Below are 20,612 nucleotides of genomic sequence, written 5' to 3'. Positions count from 1 at the left end.
GAAGTGTGTGTGCAGGCTGGTGTATCTGGACTGTGTGTCGGGTAATAAATGGATCGAGACTCGGGCCTTGGATTCAGACGCACTGGCTCAGCTTTACTAACAACACGAGTCTGTAGCAGAGGACTAATTCTCCCACAGGGATTCATTAAGACGAACCCAACTTATTGGTTGTTGTGGGATTTGAATCTGAGACGTAGTTATTATAAAACGTCTCCCTCTCCACTTGGCTGGAACAGGTATGATGGATTACTGCTGTATTTACATAGTTCACTGTGTTGTGTGTTTGAAGTAATGACCACCAGCTCATTGTTTGCAGACTGAATTGATTTCTCTTCGTCTGCAGTGCTTTGGTCATTTGTTGTGTAAATTATTTTTCCCTCTTTTTGTGTCTCTGCAGCAGAGATTCATTAGAGCAACGTAATGAACGAACACGCAAGAGATATTAAGAAAGAAAGTCCACAGCTTCAGACAGAACGACTGACGACACATGAGGGTCGTTTCAGGTTTCATATTGGGAGTTTTTTAAACACAACCCTCTTGTAAATCAATGCTGAGGGTAGAAATTGGAAATAGGATTGAGCCTGAGTTTGTCAAGATGCATGGATGTAAAGTTCCATTTTGCCTCAACAGACCTGTGAGCTACTGTTAAATCGATAAAATAACATGAAAGTCAATGAAATCCTGCAGAAATACTGTTTCTGTCAAACATGATCGTCTCGTTTTCAACCAGAAAAGTGAAAAGCACCAAGCAAGCTGAGTCACCCTTTTGAAAATGGCTTCAAGATAAATGTTCCCTGGGTTTATTTTTGGGCCACATTAAAGGCAGAAAATAAGATTAAAAGTCACATTTAAAGGTTAACGCCCATAAATCTGCAGCAGGTCGTGATGATGAGGCTCGACCATGACCTCACTGATCGCTTTTACACAAACTCATAATGGAAGAAAAACATTCCACACAACTTGCAATTACAATGTGTGTGTGTGTGTGTGTGTGTGTGTGTGTGCACGTGTGTATGTGTGTGTGTGAGACAGTGACTTAAGCTAATGCAGCCTTAATAGCCACATTAGTTCCTTGCTCCGACTGAATCGTTTGAAGCAACTCCAACGAGAAAATAGGTCCATTAGGTAGCTATAGATCTCATAACACACACACACACACACACACACACACATGCACACACACACACACACAGGCACACACACACACACACACACACAGGCACACACACCATGAAATGAGACCCTAAGTACACAGCAGACCTGCACATACCCACTTCATTTTCTCTAAATTCACCACAAACACTAATGTGTACTCGCAATTTGACTCTCTTTCATTAAATCACACACTCTCCTCTCTCACACACACACACACACACACACACACACACACAGAGCGGTATCACTCTCTGTGTCTCATTGAAGACTTTTCTATCAGAACTAATTTGCCGCTGCTGCATTCAGTGTGGCGGTGACAGGAGCCTCCTAATGAGACGGAGTGCAGGCAGTAATGGCAGGTGTAGGCCTTGAATCAGAATTACAGTAATGAGAACAGGCCTAATGGTCACAAGCAGGATAATAAGAAGTACAGATGCGGGATGAGAACAGCAATAATGAGAGGGAAGAGGCTGGGACACGAGTCAGACGAGCAGCAGAGCTACAACAGTTGGAGGTGAGTGCTGCTGCTGCTGTGTGGGGTTCAGTCTCATGGAGGAACAGAAGGGTGGAGATTCTGACTTCGATGAATATTCAGCTCCGTCTGCTTCCTTAAATCAAATTTCAAGTTTTTGACATTAAAAGTTTTCTGAGCAGAAGCTGAATACTGAGGAGGGTTTTCCTTCGCCGCCTCCCTGTTGTGTTTCTTGTTCCGCGCTGCAGTGAGACGAGAAACTCGCTCTTATAGATGGAGATCATTAGTGAAGCTGCCATGTTGGAGCGTCTTCCTGCGGAGCTGCTGGGCACAAAGATGGCTCCTTAGTTGTTATGGGCGTCGTATTCTTGTGACAGCAACGAGTGTAGTGACAGTCTTTCTACATGACCACGCTACAACCAGGATCCACCTGATGGAGCGAGCTGCAGCATCTCGTCCTGCAGTCCCACCTCATCACAACGTATCAGCGATGTCAGCGGCTAGCTCGCTACGTCGTCCTCGCCTGGCTCAGCCGCTCGTCTGATTCCTCACTCGTTTGTAAGAAAACACCTGATATTAATTGTCAACAAACGTGGATTTTGTTAGAACTCAGTGCCTGCGCTTCTCTTCCATTCTCTCTTAGCTCAAGCAAAATATCCACGGCTGGTTCGCCGAGTCGTCTGCTCAGGTGCAGTAACACAAAACGCGTCTAAGCTCGACAACTTCATCTTTCATTAAATCCCAAACATCAACACGTTCAGTTTAACAGGAGGAACTTCAGGTATATCCACAGTCCTGTTCTGTGTATCGATGCAAGCTAGACAACAAATCACTTTCATGTATTAATCGTTTAAATACAGTTATTTATAATCATATTACTACGGCATAATAAGGCAGCATTTTGCAGACCGCTTCTTTGCCACTCTGACTTGTTCAGTTTCCACTCGCACCTCAAACTTTCCCAAAAAACGATGCAGAAAAACTGCAAATAACAAACTTTTGAATCAATCATCGGTCTCATCTACTTAAAGTTCAGACGTTCAGACAGGACGGGTGAAAAAGTACTTTTAGTTCTCTGGAGTCTTAAAAAGCCTTCATGAATACTGAGCATCACTGTGAGTTTCTCTGTGTGAGACTCTCTGCCAGGTGCCATAAATACACCTGCAGATGTGAACAAAATGTTGCTGCTGCTGGACTTCTGGAGTCAGAGCAGTTCGGGGGGTTCGTGTTGCTCTCTGTTCCCCGGCGGTGTAAACCCAAGGTCAGCTGACGTCTTACCGCCCTGACAGCAGCAGCGGACTCGGCCCGGCACCGAGGACACGGCTGCTCGGCTTCAGCGGGTCTCTCTGCCCCGCTTTATAGTTTTATTGATCGGCAGTCAAACCTATTACAGTCCGCGGCGTCGGCCACTGTGTTCCCTCTGTGGTGGCTGAGCAGCAGCAGCGGTGCGGCCCAGCAGCCGCTTCACCTCTGTGGTCGAGTACAATGTGAGAGAGAGAAGAGCTTTCATCCAGCATTAACTTTCAGAGCTGCACCGAACAAAGAAATTACATGGTTACATACGTGACGTTTCTCACCACGTAACCACGAGCTCTGAAAGCTGCTCTTCATTTACTTTTTGTAGCTACAAATCAGATTCTTTAAGTTGTTTGCATGTAAAATATGAAGCTAATCAACGGTGCACGTGTCAGAACATGTAGCACAGTACAAGTATTGCGGGAAATAAAGTGATTAAATGGTACAAATACAAGCACAGCCATTATGTAAATTTCCTGTGTTAGCTTCCACCTCTGGCTGTCCGTCAGATCCTCACTGAACATAATCCTCCACCTGTACGCTCGTGAATATGAGCTCAGTTAACATTACAATCGCTGCTCCCCTCAAATATGTCATGTTATTATTATTTCATGTCAGCAGCTTCGGTATACACGCTGCAGGTTTTTCTGCTGCCTCTGCATAAAACTTTGGCCATGGGTTTGTGTTGTAGGATACGGCTACAGTATGTCAATTATATTAGCGCTTCTTCAGCAATAACACACATCCAGTTTTGATGATGGAGTAGCAAATAAAGTGCCTCAAATGGCCTCCACTTCCCCTCCACTCCCTCACTCCATCCCTCCAGAGGTGACTTCCTGTTAGCAGACGAGTGGCGGTGAGGAGGAGGAGGAGGAGGAGAGTTTTGGTTCTTCATCGATGATGGGCTCCAGAGGTTTGTCTGTTTTTGCTGATGATGAATTTGTCATCCAATATGTCTCCAAACTATTGGCATTATGGAAATAGTTGTTCTGCTCGCTGGTGTTTCCGATGTTCAGTGTTCACGATGTTCAGTGATGACAGTGTTGAACGACCTCGTGGGGTCGTGGTGGACTGAGAGTCGGCTCCTGACTCGACTTCAATCACCTCAGAGATTTGTGACGACTGTCCACCTCCGCCTGATGTCGCTCTATAAACTGAACCTTCAGAGTGTTTCAGTAGAGCTGAACTTTGGGTTGTTTTGAGAGGAGAATCTCTCAAAGTGGTTAAGTGGGTCAACAACCTGCCTCCAGTTTACACTTATGCCAGTACAAAAACCTGCTTGTAAATAGTTTTCAGCTGCTTCCTGGATTTGTTTTAGATCCTTTTCCTCAAGTCTTTCAGTTCTGCTGGTGGTAAACGCTATCGGTGCTGTTGTTGTTTTCTGTGAACTACATCAGTGGCTGATGGAGAAACGGTCAAGTTCCTCACAAAGCTGCAGGAAAACATTAGTAATGAAGTCGGCCTTGTGCTCAGAGACACTGTCAGGTTGGAACAGTGAATTTTCACCTCCTGCATGGAAATACTGTTGCTGTTTCAAGGATCTGTATCCTCACAGCACCTCACTGCTGTGATCAGTATATTCTGTGTTTCTGTTTGTTTACTTGAAGAAGAGATAATGCACATTAATTAACATGAGCACCAGAGTCTGTCATGTAAATGTAGCTGCAGCCCCCGTACACGTCCTGCTATGATTAGTATTCTCTCCAAGTGTGAACAGGAGTGATGGTATTAACAGGTTTCCACATTTCCTTCCATGTTTCATTCTCCATGTTTTCCTTAAGCTCAGATTCCATTTCCTTTTTTTTTTTTTTTGCATGCTATTATCTGGAGCCACAGCAGCATCTGAAGTCACTTCCATTAAGCATCGTGCTCTTCGGCTGCCCGTCTAATTAGTTCACAGATTTTTCTTAACGCCGGCTGGTTTCCTGCCAAAGTTCCAGAGCCGCTAATAAAAGTAGATGAGCTTCTTTCGGCGTCGGTTCGGTGCCAGTTTGCCTCCTTGTTGTTCAGTTTGATGCAGTGAGGTCGTCTGAGCGCAGAAGTGAAGTTATGAATGTTTTTTAATATTTTCTCCCAGTAAGAAGAGTCATCTGCCGCTGTGTGTGTGTGTGTGTGTGTGTTCACATTCACATGACAAATTCTTGCTCCAGTAAAAAATCTCCTTTCATGAACTCTAAGCACCCCGATCACCAGAATAGATGTTAGCTGGGTGCGTCCCTGCAGCACACTGATAGGTTAAAGTTAGAGCTGTGTGGGACTCTCTCCCTGACAGTGTCAGTACTCTACGCTCATTGGCTCGTCCAACACAAAGTTTTTCGGTGAGCTCAGTATCTCTGGATCTGTGTGTGTCAGCAGAGAATTAAGCTCTAACGTGGGATTTCAGCTTTAATCTTCTAAATTAGCAGGGATGACTTGATAACGGCAGAAATGTCAACACGGGCTTGTCGACTCTGCTGCAGCAGGACGCGTGCTGTAAATGTCAGGGTGATTTTTTTTTATTCTTCATCAGTGCTGAAGTGAATCCAGAGGCCCGACTGTGTGGCAGTAAGAGGCCTGATCTGCGTGGCGGCCCTCCTCAGGAGGCCCTGGAGGTCTGCGCCAGGCGGCACTGTGGATGTGAGCGTCATTCTAATGTCACACTTGAGTCCTGGGATGATGGAGGAACATGATTTGTGCACGTCTGAATCCTCCGAGGTCTCAGCTGATGTCGGCCGTGAATCAGAGTCTTAAATTAACTTTCTGACTCACCAGTTAAATTGACCGGAAGATAAAAAAAAAAAAAAAAGAAAAAAAAAAGAAATCCACTGCCTGTCTCTTTTTTGTTTGCGTCTACAAAACAAGATCGCTTTCATTTTATCTATTTGTTGACATCAGATTCATCTGTAATCTAATTAAGGCCTTTTTATTCCTCTGCGGGGGATTTTATTGAATTAAGATCAAACCTCTCTGATATGTGGGTTATAGCTTTAATTATGCTGGAGAAACATCTCAGGATTCTGGGTCATTCTGCACAGTATGACTTCTTTTTACGTAATGACATGAAAATGTATCTTATATAAGATTAAAATTAACTGTTTTCCGACTCAGAGCCGCTGCTGTTTTTCTTTTAACGTGATGCCTGAACCCAACGGAACCAGAACCACAGAGAGATCCAACAGAGATCCCAAACCAGACACATTACATGCATCATATGCAGTTTTGAAGCTGTTGAATATTCTGCGTGTTGTGTTGTCGCATCAGAAAACACTGATGCTGCTGCGGGCGTCGTGACCTTTGACATGTTTTGAACCAGATTTCCCAGAAAGTCGTTCTTTCTGTTCGCTAATTAAATGCATGAGAACACTGAACTATGATTGTGTGGCAACACTGTGACAGTTTAATGTTTTCCTGACGCTGATATTTGCAGACCACACGGTGTTCAGGTGGGAGAGGAGGTGCAAACATGTGGGAGGTTCAGTTGCATAGCGGCCTTTTCTTATGTTAAATCGTGTGCGAACAACACGAGCACCTGCTGCAAAATAACCTGGCAGCGCTGCTCGGAGGTGTTCTCAGGAGATGCCCACGAAACTCCTGCTGTGCTCGTGAATTCAAGGGCTAATTTCGGGTAAAACATGGCTTCTTAAATATTTAACACACTCTCAGTCTACACTCGATGCAGCAGCTTGGTCATTAATCACCCTCTAGTGTCAACATGTTGGATTTTAAAGGCCAGCGAGGCCGCTGAACGACCCATCCAGCCACTTCTGCACTCAAGAGCCACTTCAAGAAGTTCTTCGCTTTGCAACTTTACATTTGTTCAGGCTGAATTTCCTTTTTTCTGTCTCGTCACAACGCTGCGCTTCTGCTCAGGTTGGGTTTAGGCTCAAAAACCACATTCACTTGTCGTCCTCCGTCCACAGAGCAGCCGCAGCTCATCTCTACTTGTTGAAATCTTGAAGAGTGTGACAGGAAAAAAAAGTTTTTTTTTTTCTTCCACTTGTTCCTTTTTTACAGTTCAGTTTTTAGTTTCAGGGACTTTTCTACCTTCAGTCCTGCTTTGTTAATAAGCTGCAGGCAGATATTCAGCCGGCTACTGAACAAAAGTTCACTTCTCCTTCCCTTCCTTCTTTCATCCCTCTGTGCGATGGCTCTTGATGAATGTGTGGAGTTTTCTTTCCATTGTACAGCCGACAGCTCGACTGTGCTCGTGTGCTGCTGAACATTTGTAATATAACTCGGCGGATATGAGCCCGTGGTGGCATTATGCTTTAGTGGACATACAATGACAGGCATAATTCGCCACGGTGGGATTTGATTTTCACAGTGATCACAGAAAATATTGTTGAACAGCTTAATTAGTTTCATTCAGCCCCGCGTGGCGGACCGCAGCTCCTACGGTGAGCTGATAACGCTGCAGAGGGCCGCTCATTCACGGGAGCGAGCGTCCGATATTCCCACTTTTCATTTCTGTTTTTTCTTTTATCAGAACAGCAGGAACACAACAGAGAAACGAAGCACGTGCAGTTCAGATTAAAATCCTCGAGAATTTAATCAATGACAGAGGAAGACGCAGCAGAGACGCGACTGGATGTGATGACAGTTGGACATGAAAGTGGCGCAGAGAGAGATACGGAACACAACGGAGGAATTACATCCTGTGAGTCACCTTGATAAGGAAAAGGAGAGCAAATACTGTCACCCTGGACAGATTTATACCGCTGAGTGTGACCAGCCGACCCTCAGGAGCTACCACGCCGGCATACTTACAGGAACACGTTCGTCTCTTTGTGCCTGTGGGCCGAACGAAATTATCTTTGGAACAGAGGCAGCGGAGGAGGCGGAGCATCATAACATGTTAGAGGTTCAGCGTGATGAAAGGAGGGAACAGGAAGGACCTGCAGGACCGAACCTGGCAAACATCAGGTACAGGTGTGACAGACGGCCTGCTGCTCAGATCCTGGGAGCTCATTATCAAAGAAAACAATCATTCTCACATGAAAACCCAGCCATCATCTCCTCCTGATGATATAAAGTCCTCCTCTCCTCCTCCTGATGATATAAAGTCCTCCTCTCCTCCTCCTGAGGATATAAAGTCCTCCTCTCCTCCTCCTGATGATATAAAGTCCTCCTCTCCTCCTCCTGAGGATATAAAGTCCTCCTCTCCTCCTCCTGAGGATATAAAGTCCTCCTCTCCTCCTTCTGATGATATAAAGTCCTCCTCTCCTCCTCCTGATGATATAAAGTCCTCCTCTCCTCCTCCTGATGATATAAAGTCCTCCTCTCCTCCTCCTGATGATATAAAGTCCTCCTCTCCTCCTCCTGAGGATATAAAGTCCTCCTCTCCTCCTCCTGATGATATAAAGTCCTCCTCTCCTCCTCCTGATGATATAAAGTCCTCCTCTCCTCCTCCTGAGGATATAAAGTCCTCCTCTCCTCCTCCTGAGGATATAAAGTCCTCCTCTCCTCCTTCTGATGATATAAAGTCCTCCTCTCCTCCTCCTGAAGATATAAAGTCCTCCTCTCCTCCTCCTGATGATATAAAGTCCTCCTCTCCTCCTCCTGATGATATAAAGTCCTCCTCTCCTCCTCCTGATGATATAAAGTCCTCCTCTCCTCCTCCTGAAGATATAAATGATTCATGTCGTCTAAAGAAGAAACTATGTGTAAATGTCAGACTTTTATTCTCCCCTCTGAACTCCTGCGTGTTGTATTTTGTTTGTCCTCACTGGGATTCCAGCTCGGTTGGTTTAATTAGGACTGGATCTGAGGTGAAGCCCTGCGTCTCCTGCAGCTGCTGACTCTGAAACACTGAGCTGGTGTTGCTCAGCTCAAGATGCTCCGTCAGCTCTGCGGCTCTATCTCAGTGGTTCTGAGGGGGCGCGGGGGATATTATGCTTTAGTGGACACAAAATGATGGGTAATTTGTTAAAGTTGGAGTTCCAAGCCTCATCTAGCCGCAGGCAACACGCTTTATCTGTACTGCTGCATAATGTTTTCAACAGCAGAATCCGTCTGTGTGACTCTGAGTGCAGTCTGCTCCACCAAACATCACAGAGCTGCTACAACTAAAACTGCTTCTTGGGTGAATTCGGTGCTGATGTGCAGGAGTTTGTGTTCATGGTGGGTTTTCGTTGGTTTTGTGTCGGCTTGCTTTCTCTCCATTGTTTGGTCTCAGCTCGTCTAACTGCACCAACCAGGCTTTTTTGCTGAACACCTTTGATTTCCCTGCAGTGATTTAAATATATAAAAACAGGTTTAGCTGCACATCTGGAGAGCCAAAACCACTTCGCTCTTTCTCCCACGTGTAATGCAAGTTAATGAACTAGCCAGTACCAGCGGTCCAGAACAGCTTTAGTTGAGTGAACCTCCTCCTGGCTGCAGTGAAACGTGTACATGAGGTGTGCTAAATGGAAAAAAACTGGTGGTGTGTCCCTTTAAGAGCAGCAGCAGCGGCAGCACAGTGGCTCAGACCGGCTCAGACACACACCAGCACTCAGAGTTATGGGTGAATATGAGTTCTGGTGCTGAGATACAGTGCTGGTGAGCCGACTGTGTTGCAGCGAGGCCGTCTGGATTTCACTCCGCTGTGACTGGATCGTCAGCTACATGACAGACTGATGGAGGAACTCAGCAAAGATGTGAAATGTAATGTTTTCTGTAATGAAAACCTGGAGCAGTTAACTCAGTTTGCAAACCCAAACCCATTTCTTTTATGCCAAACATGTCCACCCTCACTGACTCACACCTGAGCCGACCTCATTAAAGAGAGGAAGTCCACAGCCCACTCAGTCCACAGGGAGTGTGTTGGAACGTGCAGCTTACAAAAAAACAGGATTCGATGAAGAATTCTGATTGGACTGTTAGTTGTTTCCTTCCAGGCTGCTGACTTCACCTGCAAATGTGTCGTGGAAACATCCCTGTGATTGTAATCACATCCCTGACTGTTACAGAAACCTGTGTTTGTGAATGAGTCAAACCTTTGTGTAAAAGCATAATTATGATGAAAGAGGCACTTTTAAGATTAACGGTATTTTCATTTTCAGGTCAAACTCATTTTCAATGGGAGTGCTACGGGCACTTTCACGATAGCATCAAAATCTCTGTTGTTAAAACAGTAAGAAGTCTGGACACAACATGAAACTCTGCTGGTAGCATCACCAGGGTATCTACACATGAACACCAGCACTGACAACATTGTTTGTGTTCACAGAGTTACTAAAAAGAAAGTTTTTGAACAACTCATGTTAGCTGTAGCTTGTTCTGCTCGCTGCTGCCCAAGTTAAGGTGGAACTTCTGTATTGTAACTTCAATATTGTTTTTCACTAAAGTAGTAAACTCTTTGTCAGTGCTGGTGTTCATGTGTAGAGACCCTGGTGATGCTACCAGCAAAGTTTCATGTTGTGTCCAGACTTCTTACTGTTTTAATAATAGAGATTTTGATGCTAACGTAAAAGTGCCCGTAGCACTCCCACTGAAAATGAGTTTGAGCTGAAAACAAAAATAATTTAAATCTTAAAAGTGCCTCTTTCATCATAATTATGCTTTTATATGATCATATACATTCACAAATAAAGCCTGGGTTGCATTGTGGTGAGAGTTTCACTTTAATCTGTAACACATACACAATAAAAGAGATGTCAAAATGTCCAACATGAAGATAGGACAGAGGATTAACACATCATTTGTAAAGGTTGGTTCGACTCGAGCACAACCAGGTCTACCAAACATTTATCTCTCTGTCCTGCCTACGCTCCCTCATTCCTTCTTTCTTGCCTCCTCTTTTCTCATTCAGCAGCGTCTGTCCGTCCTCCTCTTCCTCCTCCTCTCCCTCGCAGCACTCAGCACAGCAGCAGCAGCAGGGAGGGGGTAGATAAGGCCGAGGCCTTGTAAGCTTGTATATCTCCACAGACAGGCTGGATTTTCTCTGTCTGGTTCAGGAGATGCCGCTGTTGAATCTTGACACTGCGACTTGTTGCTCAGGGGAGAAACCAGTAAAGCTCCACCAGCAGCTCCCACTAAACGTCCCGGAGCGTCCTCACCCAGCCGGGCTTATCGTCGCTTCGTGTTGCCGGAGGAAGAAATATGATCCTTCAGCATGTCGGCTCATGTGCTGCAGCAGCTCAGTTTTTCCCAGCTCTTCATTATACGTTTGTTTACTCCGCCTGAGCTAATGGCCTGCTCCGATTGGTTAAAACCCCTCGCAGAGTGTAATCCTCAGGGGCCTATCAGAGCTCAGCGCTGTCTGGGGAGCACTGGGCTGGATGTTCTGATGCACTTTGGGGAGTCCGCTGGGAACACCTCCTTTTTCTTGTGGTGGGAAGTGTGTGTGTGTGTGTGTGTGTGTGTGTGTGTGTGTGTGTGTGTGTGTGTGTGTGTGTGTGTGTGTGTGTGTGTGTGTGTGTTGCACTGACAGGAGGCTGTGCAGACCAACAGACATACTGCAGCTTTTTATAACTGGATTTGTAGACACAGGTAGAAACTGCGGCTGGCAGGCAGGATGAGAGTGGTGTGTGTGTGTGTGTGTGTGTGTGTGTGTGTGTGTGTGTGTGTGTATATGTATATGTGTGTGTATATATTGTGTATATCCTTACTGCTGACCCTTGATAGTGAATCAATAACCGCTAGCAAGCAAGATTAAAATGTATTATTCATTTCTTATTAATTAGAAATGACCAATAGCACAAATGTGTCTGGTTTCATAAGAACGGGGTTATTTTCACACGTGTGATGGCGTCATAAACAATAATTACGCAATAAATGGACACAAAACACACTGTTCTCTCAGTTTATGTTGGTTTAAACAGGTCCAGCAGCAGATTAGTTAGTTGAAATGGTTTAAACTCCCTCGCTGAGACTACTGGAGCTCTAGAACACCTTCACCATCCACCAGTTTACAGGCAACACGTCCTTTTCTAACACAAAGCAAAGCCTCTGAGTTATCGACTCTGCATTCTCCCTCTGGCACCGACACCACAGATCGCTGCAAGAATGGTCGTCCAATTTTAACTTGTGCTGCAGAATCTGAGTGCTGACTTCTGCCGGTGGTACAACAATTACGATGAACTGGAGCTGTATCTTAAGATGACGTCATGATGTTCACGTTGAGCTTTTCCCTCCGACGGCTTCTTACTTCGTTGTTTCTGACGTGTTACTTAATGTTCCAGGATACGACTCAGGTATTCCCTCAGAGGGCATCTGTGGCAACGTCAGCGGCTCTTTTGTGGTTTTACTTCCCATTTTCTCTTCAGTTCACCATAAACCCAGAAGCGTTTTCTGACCTTTTAACATCACAGCATGGATCTGCTGACCTGCAGCGTTCAGGTTTCCTCTCGTAGAAGGAAATGTAACAGTGTGCACGGACAGAAAGTCCAGCTGAAATCAACCTGCTCCATTAAAACTGGCTTTTTATGTAGTGAGGAACGTTAAATAAAGATCCAGTAGCTACTCACAGAGACTGTCAGCTAACAGAGACTGTGATATCGTAGCTGGCATGTTTTCAGCAGATTTGAGCAGCGCAGGTTAAATCCAAGGTCTCCTCGGTTTAAAGGACAAAGTGAATCCTGATGACTAAAGCTGTTTGCAAACTCTTTTTTTCCTTGGCGAGTCGAGTGCTGCCGTTAATGGACATCTCACTTAACACCACCCGGAGTAAAAAAACACACACTGAGGAAACGAGACAACCTGTTGCTTCAGCTGCCAGCGCGCTCTGGAAACACGCCCGCGAGCCGTGTGAGGATTAAACCCAACAATGACATGTCGTCTCACACGTTCACATATGAAGACAGTAGCTGCCTCAGTAAACACCTCACACATGAGGATGAAAGTGACACACAGATTACACAGACTGTGATTATACTTACCTGCTGCTCAGATGTGTTCGTGACCTGAGTTTTGCAGCTTTCACAGCCAAACTTTCACACTCGTAAATCTCATCTGTCTTCTTCATCAGATAAGATAAGATCGTCTTCAGGCCAGTCCCGGGTTTGTGAGAGTTTTTCTGTAAAAAAAATAATAGCTTTTAAATGACATTTCTGTGTTTGATATCTAAAAGTTTCAGGGTTAGCTTAACGGCTGATTAACGAACACCATCCCAACACGACTAACGACACTCAAGGTCTGAAAGATTACAAGATTACATCGAGTCCTAATTATCTCAAGTAAACAATATAATAAGTGTTAAACACAGCTGCGCAATATTATAAACTAATTAGGATTCATTTAACGAAGTCAATCAAAACAAAAGAATAAACGTAATTCATGACGTGCGGTAAGAAGTGCGGTGGAGGCGATGATGCGCCGCTGCTGACGAGACGAGGCTGGAACAACACGGCTGGCAATCACAATGTTATGACATCACGCTACATACGAACGACATCATGACACGTCGCCGTCTCGCCTGATGTTTGCTGTTCGCACATCAGGCCGAGTATGTAAATGTGACAGGAGAGGAGGACGACTAACGGCGCTCCTGTGTGGGATCTGATGTGCTGCGATGTTGATTACAGCGTCCCACCATCCTCCATCTCTCCAGATTTATCACTGCTTGATGATACATCCTCCCTCCCTCCACCGTCTCTCCCTCCCATCTGTTCTCCACCCTCCTCTCTGTCTTATTTACTTTGGGTGAAGCTGCAACATGCAGCAGCAGCAGCAACGTTGTTGTCGGTGTGATCTCTGATTTCAGACTCCCACCACTTTTATCAGTCACAATTCATCATTTTAAACATTTCTCTCTCTCACTCCATCCATCTCTCGCTCTCTCTGCATTTATTTATTTGTTTTGTTTGTTTTTATGGAGGGGAGGAAGTGATTTGCGGGAGAGACGGAGCTGACGTCGGGTTTGATGCCGATTGCAACATCCCACCATCGCCGTCAGTCACAGTTTATCACTTCAGCCCCTCGGCTCTCACTCTGCGTCCCTCTCATGTTTATTCAGTGAGAGGAGGATGTGATCGGAGAATTATCTTCTGCTGATGTAATCGTGTGATATTGATTGCAACTTCCCACCACTTCTGTCCAGCTGAATTTATCATCAGTTGATGATTTGTGAGCCCACTCCTCTCTTTTCTCTCTCTCTGAACACCTGCGCAACACAAAGCAGCTGCATTTAAAAAGAACAATTAGCTTAAATAAAACACATTCTTAAAACACTGAAATATAACATGGAAATTATATTTATTTACATTCTGAAAAGCATCCAAGCAGAGGTCAGAAGTGTTTGTATTTATTTTGCTTCACCAGTTCTTTGCAGTCTCTTCCAGTCGACATCAGATGTCAGAATTTCCCAGTTGAAATGTGAAAAGTTTTCCAGGTGCATGACGCCAAAAGTTACTCAAAAAACCTTGCTGACCAGCACAAAATGAAGTCTTGTTGGCGAGGAAGCTGCTTTAAAGAGGCCGTTATTTCAAACAGAAACATGATACTTTTCCTAAACATCCAGGAACCTACAGTCGTTCTTTTCCTGCCTTTATTTTGAAAGTGCAGCTGGATGTTTGTTGTCTCTTACAGCGAATGAGAGTCGGTTGTTTTCACAGGTAGGTGAAGCCAAACACGAGAGACGCAGTGGACCAGAGGGTCTATCACACTGATTCATTTGGACTTGTGTGTCTGGCCTCCCATCCAGTTCCAGTTTGAATTCTCTCTTTAGCTCTGCTTTGGTCTTGAGTAACTCTCGTGGAAAGCATCAGGCTCCTCTTGACATGATTATAGTGGTAGTTCGATCCCCGGCTCCTCCTGTCTGCTTCTAAAAGTGTCTGGACACAAATGTTCTCCTGATGAGGAGGTCACAGCCTCGTGGACTTTCCTTTAATACGTCTTCTTCCAGTTTGTAACTTCACTGTGAACTTCCGCCTGGCTGGAGACACATTAACTTCCTGTTTACTGTGGCTGAAGATGCTGCACTGGGAGTTCATCGTCACACTGAAGCTCTGCTCCACTTTGATCCTGTTATTAAAGCTGCACCAACATGAAATGCTTCATCTCAACAAGCTGAAAATGCATTTTCATTCAGTGTTAGCAACTAGACGATGGAAGCCACCACTTAAAGGTGACTAATGTCTGAGTTCACCAGCTGTGTGTGTGTGTGTGTGTGTGTGTGTGTGTGTGTGTGTGCTGGGTTAATTACACAGAAACTGTAATTAATTTATAAGCAACACTGTGTGCAAACAAGATGTATGCATCCATATGTGGGTCAGGAGTGTGTCTGTGTGTGTATTATTTTCTACTCGTGCTTTCGTCTTTGACCAAACAACCATCAGTGTTTGTTGGATCTGTGTGTCTCTGATGGTTCATTAGAGTTCAGGGTTAAATGCTTCACATCCAGTATGTGAGAGGATGGGACGAACGTAATGTCCCGTTAACTTTGTGTCTTCGTGTAAAAAAGCCAAAAAGTGAAGAGCAAAACTGTTACGATAAACAAGGCGGCACAGTCACATCAGGAAAACAACTGGATCAGTAATATACAGTCGATGCTTTTGTACATCATTATTTGAACCCAAACCATCATGTTTTAATAAACCTGTAAAACAAAAGCGAGTTTAAATGTCAAAACAAATCCTGAGTTTTGCAGGTGCAGGGCTTTACAGTTAACACCTGGTTAGACTTTCAAAATAAAGCTCGCTGAGGAGCTGAAACGGTTTCAGGCACAAAAGAACTACATCGTCCGGTTCAAACCACCGATTACATTTTATAATTAGATTATAATTATAGATGAGACGTCCTGAGTGAACGTCCTCTGGTCTTCACAGCATCAGGTCGAAGCCGCGGGCTGCTGACAAGCTGCCATATTTGATGTGTTGGGAGTGAGTGAGTGGGTGAAACAGCCGATATATTATTATTAAATATATATAATATTAAAAGTGAAGATGTAGTTTATTGTATCTTTAAACGCGGCTGAGTGAAAGAGGTGAAACAGTCACACAGCTTTTACCTCCTGAGACAGCTGAGGATGAGTCATCAGGACAATTAGCAGCAACCGTGATTTTCTTTATGTATAATCATAAAAAAAATAATAGATATTAATGATGTTCATCAAGCACTGAACATATAGTTTCCTTTGTTTTGTCACCGGGGATCATTAGCTTCTGATGAAAGATATGTTTCTGTCTCTTAAGTGTATAATTTACAGTTTTAATTACCAGCGATCACATACGCAATCGTTACCTTCTAATTAAGATTTCTTTAACGGCTATTGATGATTGTTCATGTTGTGTTCAGGGACGAACTTGTTGTGGAAGTCTGCAGCGACATCAGAGACGCCTCTGGCAAACAACACAGAGCGTCTCAAAGAGTCGGCTGTCGACAGAATGAAAAGATTACTCCAGAAAACAAAAAGATGCAAATTTCAGCCGCAGAATTTATTTTTAATCATCGCCGCTGTGTGAATGTTGTGCGTCTGATCACACTCCCCAGAACATGCAGCAGATTTTTTGTGGACTGTGTTTCTATAAGTGTGCAGATCTTCCTCTTTCTAATGTTGTTCACACTAACAGCACACACACACACACACACACACACACACACACACACACACAGGGGCCATCTGTTGATCTACAGTAGATTAGCCTGCTGGTGGGAGCAGCCTCATCTCGCTCACACACACAAGCTGTGATGTGCCAGAGTCTCGGGGCCGAGCATGACGAGGTGTCAAAGTGTTTCACTCTGCCTGCCAAGTATCTCTCTCTCTCTCTCTCTCTCTCTCTCTCTCTCTCTCTCTCTCTCTCTCTCTCTCTCTCTCTCTCTCTCTCGCTCGCCCCCCTCCATCATCCTCCATCCATCCTTCCTTTCCTCCTTGTCGCCCCTCCTGTGCTTCCTCCCTCCTTGCTGATGAAATCATCAGATCGCACGTGCGACTCTGTTTTGTTCCGTCCTCCACGTCTCGTCCCACTGGGCGAGTGGATGTTGTTGGTTTGCTCAGATTGTGTTTATTTCATAATTTTCTCCTTGATTTATTTATTTATTATTTATTATTTTATTTCCTTAGTGTTATTTATTAATCTTTCAGAATTTGTGCTGTAGAGCGTCTGGTTGGCCGGATGCATCACACCGTTCTGCTGTCTGACTGAACGGCCAATCGTATCGCGGCCCGGTGGAAACTTGTGGTTACACTACTGATCCTGATTGCCCAACTTTAGATATTTCTTTGATTGCATTATATTTTACTTTTCCAAAGTCTTTTATTTTTATGTGTGTGATGTCGTGTTGGTTCTGCTGGGATCTGAAGGAACGACGTGCCATGAGAAGCAAAACAGCACGAATAAAACAAAAGTGACAGATTGTCCTGAAAGTGTGTATATATGTGTCTGTGTGTGTGTTTGTGTGATGTCACTTGGGATTTCAGCTGACCCACATATAGAACATGGCTCACTGGACATGACGATATAAACATGCAGCTCCCAGTGGGAACAACAGTCTGTTGTGACTTTTGTCAGCTGACATCAGCTCCCTCCGAAACAACAGTCGCACTTGAAACAGCTCTCTCAACTACTGCAGCCTAGTTCAGGAACATAGTTCACACTTTTCTTTAAGGCCTAAGTTTGGTACCCAACATATCTACAGTTCTGTATTGTCACATGTTTCCAGCAGATTAAATGAATCGATAAACACAAGAACATAATACTGTCAGCCTGACCCGTTAATCACTGACCCAAAAATCATCAGTCTATGTAGCAGAGCCAAATTAACTGGTTTCGGGTCTGAAATGTGTCCCCGAAAGTAGCCAAAGTGATTCCTGCACACGCACACAAACACACACAAACACACACCGACACACACTGTTGTCATCTCCTGAACTGCAGCCCAGTTTTCCAGCCAGTCTATGTGTGTGTTTGCTTATTTTGGTGAACACAGCATGAGTATGTGCACGTGCATGTGAGAGACAGAAAGTGTGTGTGTGCATGTGTGTATTCGAGTGTGTGTTTGTATTTGAGTGTGTGTGTGTGTGTGTGTGTGTGTGTGTGTGTGTGTGTGTGTGTGTGTGTGTTAGCGTGCCATCTGTTAAAATATTGAGTGGAACAGACCAGCATTATTCCCACAATCCCTCCCCTGCTGTCCCCTCCGTTTGGTACCCTTTCATCTATCTATCGTTCTATCTATCTATCTATCTATCTATCTATCTATCTATCTATCTATCTATCTATCTATCTATCCATCCATCCTCGGTCTTCCTCCCTCCGTCATGTTGCTGACCCTCTCTTCATCCACGCCTCCTCTCTCTCTGGCTCGGGGCTGTTTTCTCCTGCAGCACCACCCGATGAACTAAAACGTGGATGTAAACAACAGCGTCATCGGCGTATCATCGCATGCATCGCGCCATTTACATATTTCTGCACAACACGTTACACAACAGCCCAGCGCGACTCCACTTGTTTGGATTAGCGAAGTTGATAATTCGATGCAAATGTATTTATTCCTATGACTCACGCAGCATTGTTTGATGTTCTGTCTCCATCTTTTCACTCACTGCTGAGGACTTCTTCATCTTCAGATTTTCTCTTTTTAGAAGTTTTTTTCATGCACTAGTTGTGTGTTGGAGCCTTTCAGTTGTTTTGTGAAGATATATATGTTTCACAGCATGTACATTTTTAAAATGCAAGTACTCCGACATGCAGTCTATGACTTCTTTCACATGTTTTTATTCAGAGCGTTCAAGACATGGAAGTTCAGAGCGAAATAGTTACCTTTCATGACTCGTTCTATTTTGAGCTTTTTGCAGTGAAACGGGTTGTAACATCAGAGATGGAGGGTGAAATAAGTTGTTACACGTGTTTTTAAAGGTTTTGGGGAAGAGGACGGGCAACATGTTACATCAGTAAACACTTATAGTATTTGTTATAGTGTCTCTTCCGCTTGTATTCATTAGTGACGCTGAAGTTTAGAATTAACTTGTCCCCTCTGCAGCGCCTTTACAGTCTCTGCATCTCTGAAATGTATGCACTTTGGTTATTACTGATGTCGCAGCCTCACGAAACACAACTCTTTCATAAAGACTAATGGTGACATTGATAGTGATCCATTAGTGCGAGGGCGGTGTGTGGGTGTCTCTGCACTTTCTGTTGTAGCGCTTACAAATCTGGACCATAGATTGTAGTGCTGACAGCTGGTGGCAGCAGGGTGATGCAGTGAAGAGCCTCCGTCAGCGGGATGATTTGGTGCCGCCCGCTGATTCATCCTGCGCTCTAAATCCCAACCAGAGGTTTTGTTGTCTGGGTGATCCTGACCGCTGACCTCGCCGAGGAATGACGAGAATGATACCAGAAATACTCTCTGAGCATCTGTCAAGCAGTATCACCATTTCAGTTGGGAACATTGTGTGATTTAATCAGAGTTTTACACTAGTTTGGATCTGAGAAAATAAACTTAGGTTTTTAGTTGCTGTCTCCTAAATTGCTGGTTAAAATCGCTGCTTTCTCCGTCTTATTCTGATTATAAAACGTTGACATATTGGCTCAGATTTGTGCAGCAGCTTGTTTTCATGTTAACTGATGATTAGTCTTGTGTTAATCAATACCACTGCTGGTGATTTTTTTTCTTAATTAGCGCTCTCTCACTCACCAACATATGTCAAGAGTGTAAATGTTAATATGTAATGACTGAATTGATCTGCGGCGCAGCAGTGGCTGGTCGTCCAGCACCTACTAGTGTAACACACATCTGCAGAGTTACCTTTCTGACACCTGAACACTGTCTGTTTCAACTGATCTAACCATTGAACCAGTAACTATAATATCCCCTGAATTTTTGAACAAATTGTGCAATTTTCAGATTGTTCATGGAGGAAAAACTTTGCAAAATGGCTTCAACAAATTCTAGTAAATCCTTCTTGCTAATTTTTGCTTTAAAATGCAATTTCTCTTCTGTTTACTTCTGTTACTTCTTGTAAAGTCAGCAAACTTTCTCCATTAAGTAATTCTAACCTCCTGTGGGGTCCAATGTAAAGCTCTTATTCTGAAGACAAATTCCACCTGCCTGAAGCAGCTAACGAAGGGGGCGATTGCAGCCTTTACCTAGCTGCAAATGTGGCGCATTTAAAAGGGGCTAATGAGGCTCTGTGAGGCTGTGATCTTCAACGTAAAGGAAGTCTAACTGTGGGGTGACGATGTTGAGTCTATCTGTCAGAGAGTTGTAGAAACGTTTCACTGGATAGGTGAAAACTTCGACCAGCCAGAGATGAATTCAGGAGTTTATATGACACATTAGAATACTGACTAATTGCCTCTATAGTCTTCAGGTTGCAAAACAACAGCATCTGCAAACAATATGATCCCTCCCAGCTTTAACCGAGGCGATTATCATCCACACCTCCCTCTGTGGAGCGACAGAACAGAAAACAAAGAGGAACAGAAGAAGAGCCCAACATGTAGCGGCAGAGCGTAGGTGGTGGATTAGCAAAGGATGAAGACAAAGATTTATTTTTCTACAACCTGCTCCGTCCTTGTATCTCACCGTCATTATCTCTCTCTCTCTCTCTCTCTCTCTCTCTCTGTTTGCTCTCCTCCCCTCCACCCTCCACCTCCCTCCATCTTTATCTCCTCCCATTATTCTCTCCCATCACACCTCTCCTTGTCAGCACGTTGTTTTCTATTTTCTGAAATGAATGCCCTCGGTTTTCATCCTCTGCTTCTCACCACTATCCGACACATGAATACAACAGTGAATGAGAATGTTTTCCTTTGCCTCTCTTTCTACCACCCACATTCATCATGTCTCTCTC

At 44.3% G+C, this 20,612-nt stretch overlaps 1 protein-coding gene across 3 annotated transcripts in view; it reads left to right on the top strand.

Annotated features, from left to right (window-relative positions):
* Nucleotides 1-20,612, top strand: part of si:cabz01090165.1 (uncharacterized protein LOC100333421 homolog) — a 262,485-nt gene that overhangs the window by 135,893 nt on the left and 105,980 nt on the right. The gene's annotated exons all lie outside the window — the stretch shown is intronic.

The sequence above is a fragment of the Acanthopagrus latus genome, chromosome 2, assembly GCF_904848185.1.
Source record: "Acanthopagrus latus isolate v.2019 chromosome 2, fAcaLat1.1, whole genome shotgun sequence".
Taxonomy (NCBI): domain Eukaryota; kingdom Metazoa; phylum Chordata; class Actinopteri; order Spariformes; family Sparidae; genus Acanthopagrus; species Acanthopagrus latus.
The sequence above is the reverse complement of the archived record's forward strand: the minus strand, read 5'-3'. Positions and strand labels throughout refer to the sequence as shown.